Genomic DNA, 6,000 nt, shown 5'->3' on the forward strand with positions numbered 1-6,000 from the left:
AACCGAAACATAAACTGACTTGTTGGGTTTAGATTTTTCAAAAACTGAAAATTTCGGTTTGGGTTCGGTTTTTGGGTTTGCTAAAACCGAGAGAAACCGAACCAAACCAAATATTAAGAAATGTATGTATTCTGTGAATTATCTAAGTATATATACGATTTGCATGACTTAGAAAGACAAATAGAAGTTTGGTATGATAGTTAAGGCGTCGTATTATTATACTAGAGATCATTAGTTTGATTCTTATTTGCAACGTCCCATGCTTACTTTATTTGCCAACCTCATATCTATATATTTTCTCTCGTGATTTAAAAACAAGTACGAATCTTTCGTTAAGTGGTTAAGTGTTTCGACATATAAGCTTGTTTAGTACAGCCGGCCTCGAGTTCGATCTCATCCCCGCCTCTTCTCTTTTATGTTGATTTTTATTTCGAAGGTTAGTTCGCATCCCACATCGCCCAATACACAAACATGAAGCCATTTCTTCTCTTACATAAGAAATGCCACTGATTTTTCTTCTCTTATATAAGAAATGCCACCGATTGTCTGTCAAGAAGTAAGATTGTAGTTGGGTTTGGATTTAAACCCAAAACCGACCCATTGAAAACCGAGAACCCGAAAAACCGAACCCATTGGTTTCGGTTTGGGTTTGGGTTTGAATTATTTAAAACCGAAATTAGCAGGTTGGATTTGGTTTTAGTTCAAAACCGACCTAATCTAGCCCATGCACATCCCTATAAATTTATATGTTCACCTTTTAAAAGACATAAAATGACTATTATGCCATTTTATTATTATTTATTATTTTCGTTTGACAATTACGAAAATGGTCCCTGTGGTTTATCAAAAATCACAAAGTCAGTCCCTGCTAATTTTTTTTTTTGATGCAAATGGTCATTGTGGTTTGCAAAACTTGCACATATGACCCTTTTTACTAACTCCGTTAGTATTCAGACGTTAGGGTAAAGGAACCATTTTTGAAATTTGTTTGAAAAAAGAATGTTTTGGTTGAACGATGGAGGGAGGGCTCGAACCCGAGATCACTACCTATTATGTGACATCCTCATTTTCACGGTCAAAAAAGACCGATTTTTGTTTATGATTTATAAAAATCAGAGTAATTCTTTTAATAAAAATGTTGCGGAATTTATTCTCAGTAAAACATGATAAATACGTTATCAAAGCATTTCCGAGGAAATTTATTTTTATTCATTTTAAAACATTTGGGATGTCATCGTCAATACAAAAACATAAGCATAAACAGAACTTACATTCATTTACACTATGATCTACATCTCTTTAATCTCTCAGTGTAATGTGACTTCATATCAATACCTGTGATATAAATAAACTGAGTGGGTTAGGTTGGGAAACCTAGTGAGTACATAGGGTTTTCAACCCACAATAATATAATTATTATATTTAAACATCAAACAATCAACCCGATTACCCATCCTCATTATCTTCTTTAATAATCCTTAAAGAATTATCTTAAGGGTCATCTCCTATATCATATTTACCTCTCATATTTTTACCTCACATTTCCTTATATGCTCGTTCCTAAGGCATGAATACGTAGTTACAACGTCGCCTGAACTCATAGTAAGGGTTAGAGTATCATCACATGAATATACAGTCACAACATCACCTGGACTCGTAATTCATTACCTACAGGTTATCAGTCTGTTGGTGTTTCCACAGGTTGTCTAGAATAGTCCGTGGTCGCCATCTATACTCTAGTAGATGACTATATCTCCAAATTGCTGGACAAGGTTATAGTATCTTTCATCCTACATCACCGATTCATCATCACCTATCCATCACCTAATTATCATCACCTTCATATAATCACATATCTCTTATCATTTTATTTCATCACACACCAACTATTTCATCTACCCATGTTTTATCCCAACATATTTGTAGATATAATATATATATATATATATATATATATATATATATATATATATATATTTAAATCATTTAAAACATGTATATAATCATTCATCCATCATAGACAACAAGTATTCAGATAATATGCACACATAACACGTAATTTATATAAAATACTTTATATCTATGTGTAAGATGAAAGAGACCATGCACTCACTTGAAAAGGTGGTGATTCCGAACCCAGACAGCGCTTCGCTTCTTAAAAAAAATAATTTCCTTCGACGAAACCTAGTATTATTACCAGTAGAGTTTAATCTATTATTCGCCGAGACTAATTAATAGTCTAGCTATTATTACTATTATATAAGCGTTAAACAATACTTATATAACCCATAATAATAGCCCAAGTACTTATTATAAGTTCCTAATAATGTTACTATAATTAAATAAACGATATATTAAAAATAGCGTAGGCGTAGCTCACTTACAACGGGTTTTATAGAAAACCGGACTTTGCTTGGAGCAGCGTTCCCGAGCCAAAAAGCTCTTCTTCTCGAAGCCGTCAAGCACTCTAGGGTAGGAATGGCAATGGGGCGGGTTCGGGGCGGGGCATGGATTCCCAAACCCGCCCCGATAACTTTCGGGTATCTTATCGGGGAGCCCCATTGGGTTTCGGGTTTCCCCGTCGGGTTTCGGGTATCTTATCGGGTTTACAACAATTGATAACGAAATCTTTATTCTCTTTTAGGGTACCCCAATGTCTTATAAAATATACATGTTCTAGCAACTCTTTTAAATTAAAAACATGATGCATCACTTTAATAAAATAAACTGGACGTTATATTAAAAATTATTTGATTTAAGTTTTTTTAATACGTCAAAACACATAAAAATGATCATTAACACCAGATTGTTAATAACTAAAAAAATTGTCCACGATAAGTATTTTATATTTGAACGCGTACAATTAACAGCAAAAATTTTTGAACATATTATATATATATATATATATATATATATATATATATATATATATATATATATATAATCGGGGCGGGGCGGGTCGGGGCGAGGATAACCCACTCCCTGCCCCGAACCCGATAAAAAACCCGATAACGACCCGTTACCCGACCCGAAATGATCGGGTTTCGGGTTTCCCCGTCGGGTTCGGGTTTTTTTGCCATCCCTACTCTAGGGCTTCCGCCTCGTGCTAGGGAGGTTCCCTAGGCTTTTCGGGGGGTTTCGGGGTTAGAGAGAGGTTCTAAAGAGAGAGAGAGAGAGAGAGAGAGAGAGAGAGAGAGAGAGTAAAGAGAAGAAAGAATGAGAAAGGTGTGAAAAAAGTGAGGGTGGGAGAGGTTCTATTTATAGGGTGAAAAATGGCTGAACTTGGTGCCACATGTTACCATCTAGTGGCAAGACTTGGGGAGAAAGCAATGACCAAGATTGTGCCACATCACCCTTTTTTGCACAACACATTTCCGAATTCTAAAATCCGTAACTTTCACATACGACCTCTATTTTTGAAGTTATTTATATCCATGCCTAGGTAAAAATAAGATCTACAACTTTCATTTTGACTCCGTCGGCTAATTATCGACCGATCTTAAATTTAACAGTACGAGGAGATTATACTGTTAAATGTCTGCGTAAAATTCATAACTTCTACATACGGACTCTGTTTTCGTCTGTATTTTTACTGTTGAGTTCCTATTAATGAGATCTTCAATTCTCATTTAGGTCGCGTAGGCCAAAAACCGCTCGAACTAAAATTTGAGTTTCGGCTCATGCACTGTTATGCCAAATCTTAGAAAATTCATAACTTCGTCATACGAAGTCAGATTTGGACGTTCTTTTTTTTGTATGTTCTTGGTTTAACGTATACTACAACTTTTGTTTTGATCACTAAGAATAAAAAGTCCTCCATCGTAAATTCACTATTTACGTCTCCCGGTGTCGTGCCGGTTTTGCCGTAAAAGTTCGACGGGCCATAACTTATTCGTTATAACTCGGATTTTGACATTCTTTATATGTACTAAACCCGTGAGACATATTCTACATATTGGTTAAGATTATTTATTCTAAATAATCTTTTGTCGAAAAGTCGTTTTCGACCCCTATTATCTCTCAATTGACTAGCCCGGATCTACGGACGTTACATATTAAATAACCAAAGCCTTAACCAGCTGAGCTGCATGTACTTTTCGTTTATACTTTCCAAATACTAATTTATATAATAACGAAAACGTTAAACCATAAGCAATAAATAAATTACAAAAAACATTTTTTTACATATCTTTTTTAAATAAAAGAAAATGTATTTTCGTATTATAAAAAAATTACAAACAATTTGTATGTATATTTTACATAAAATGTAATTTTTTGTCTTTAAAAATTCGTTTTTGTATAAAAAATACGTTTTCGTAATATATATATATATATATATATATATATATATATATATATATATATATATATATTATAACTTTAAAAAATACATTTTCATATAAAAATACGTTTTCGTAAAATATATTTTTTTATGTCTTTAAAAAATACATTTTTGTATAACAAATATGTTTTCGTAATATATATTTTTTATGTCTTTGAATTAATGATAATAATTAACACCGGCTTTAGAACTATCGATCTAAAAGAATTTATACATTATTTTATGTCATTACTCATGAGTAGTGTTAATTAATATTATTTTCAAGACATACATAAATATATTTTACGAAAACATATTTTTTAAAGACTGTAAAAAAATATAATTTACGAAAACGTATTTTTTATACGAAGCCATATTTTTTAAAGACATAAAATACATTTTATATAAATAAATATAAAAAAAATACATACAAATTGTTTGTAATTTTTTTTATAATACGACTAAAATACATTTTGTTTTATTCCAAAAAAATTATATAAAAAAATGTTTTTTTGTAATTTTTTTATGTTTTAACGTTTTCGTTATTATATAAATTAGTATTTGGAAGACATAAACCAAATTTGTATGCAACTCAGCTGGTTAAGGATTTCGTTATTCAAAGGGTGGAGGTCTCGAGTTCGAGCCCTCCCCCTTTCATTCAACCAAAAATTAATTTTTTCAAAAAAATTTCAAAAATGGTCCCTGTGGTTTATCATATATCACGAATTTAGTCCCTTTATCTCTGAAAAGACGAAAATGCCCTTATCCTAACTGCTGAATACTAACAAAGTTAGTAAAAATGGCCATCTGTGCAAGTTTTACAAACCACAAGGACCATTTGCATAAAAAAAATTAGTAGAGACTGACTTTGTGACTTTTGGTAAACCACATGGACCATTTTTGTAATTTTGTCTTTTCCTTTTCTTATAGTTATTTATTAAAAAAAAACCATCCGACCCACCTTATCCTAACCCTACCCTTTAAACATTCTTTACCTTAAACTACCAACAAACCACCATCAGAGAAGATGCTATCTCGTCGAAAAAGAGAATCGTCGGATCACCGCTCACCACCATTGACGGACCACAACCTCTCTCTCTCTATCTCTCTCTCTCTCTCTCTCTCTCCCTCTCCCTCTCTCTCTCTCTCTCCACTTCCAACTATATGCCGTGTTTGGTAACAAGGAATGAAGGGGATTGATTAAATGATTCCATATCCATTTTAGTCTAGGAATGTTGTTTGGTAGTTTTTTTTTTGAAAAGGAATGCTACCTGGGACTTAATTGCAATCATGAATCATCAATATGAAGTTCAAAACATTCATGGATCATCAACATAGCTCCATTTTTAATATACAACTTTCGCTTTGTTGATGTTGGAACAATAAATCAGATTTTAATGAGCATATTGTGATGGATATTTGGTGTATGGTCGTGTATCCGAATATGTGAGGGTTTTAGATCAAATGGACAAAGAAAACTATTGTAGACACCAACAGGAAACCTAAGGTTTTGAATTTTGATAACGATGATCCACTGAAATGAAAGATTAAAATCCGAATAATGTTTGTCATCAATATGGTGCGATAAGTTGGAGCAAATTGATAAAATTTTAATGAACGAATATTTTAAGTGCGTAGTTATTTATTTATTTAGTATCTAGTTATCATGATAAAAATAT

Source organism: Lactuca serriola, chromosome 2 (genome assembly GCF_051521515.1).
Source record: "Lactuca serriola cultivar US96UC23 chromosome 2, Lser_US96UC23_V15, whole genome shotgun sequence".
NCBI lineage: Eukaryota > Viridiplantae > Streptophyta > Magnoliopsida > Asterales > Asteraceae > Lactuca > Lactuca serriola.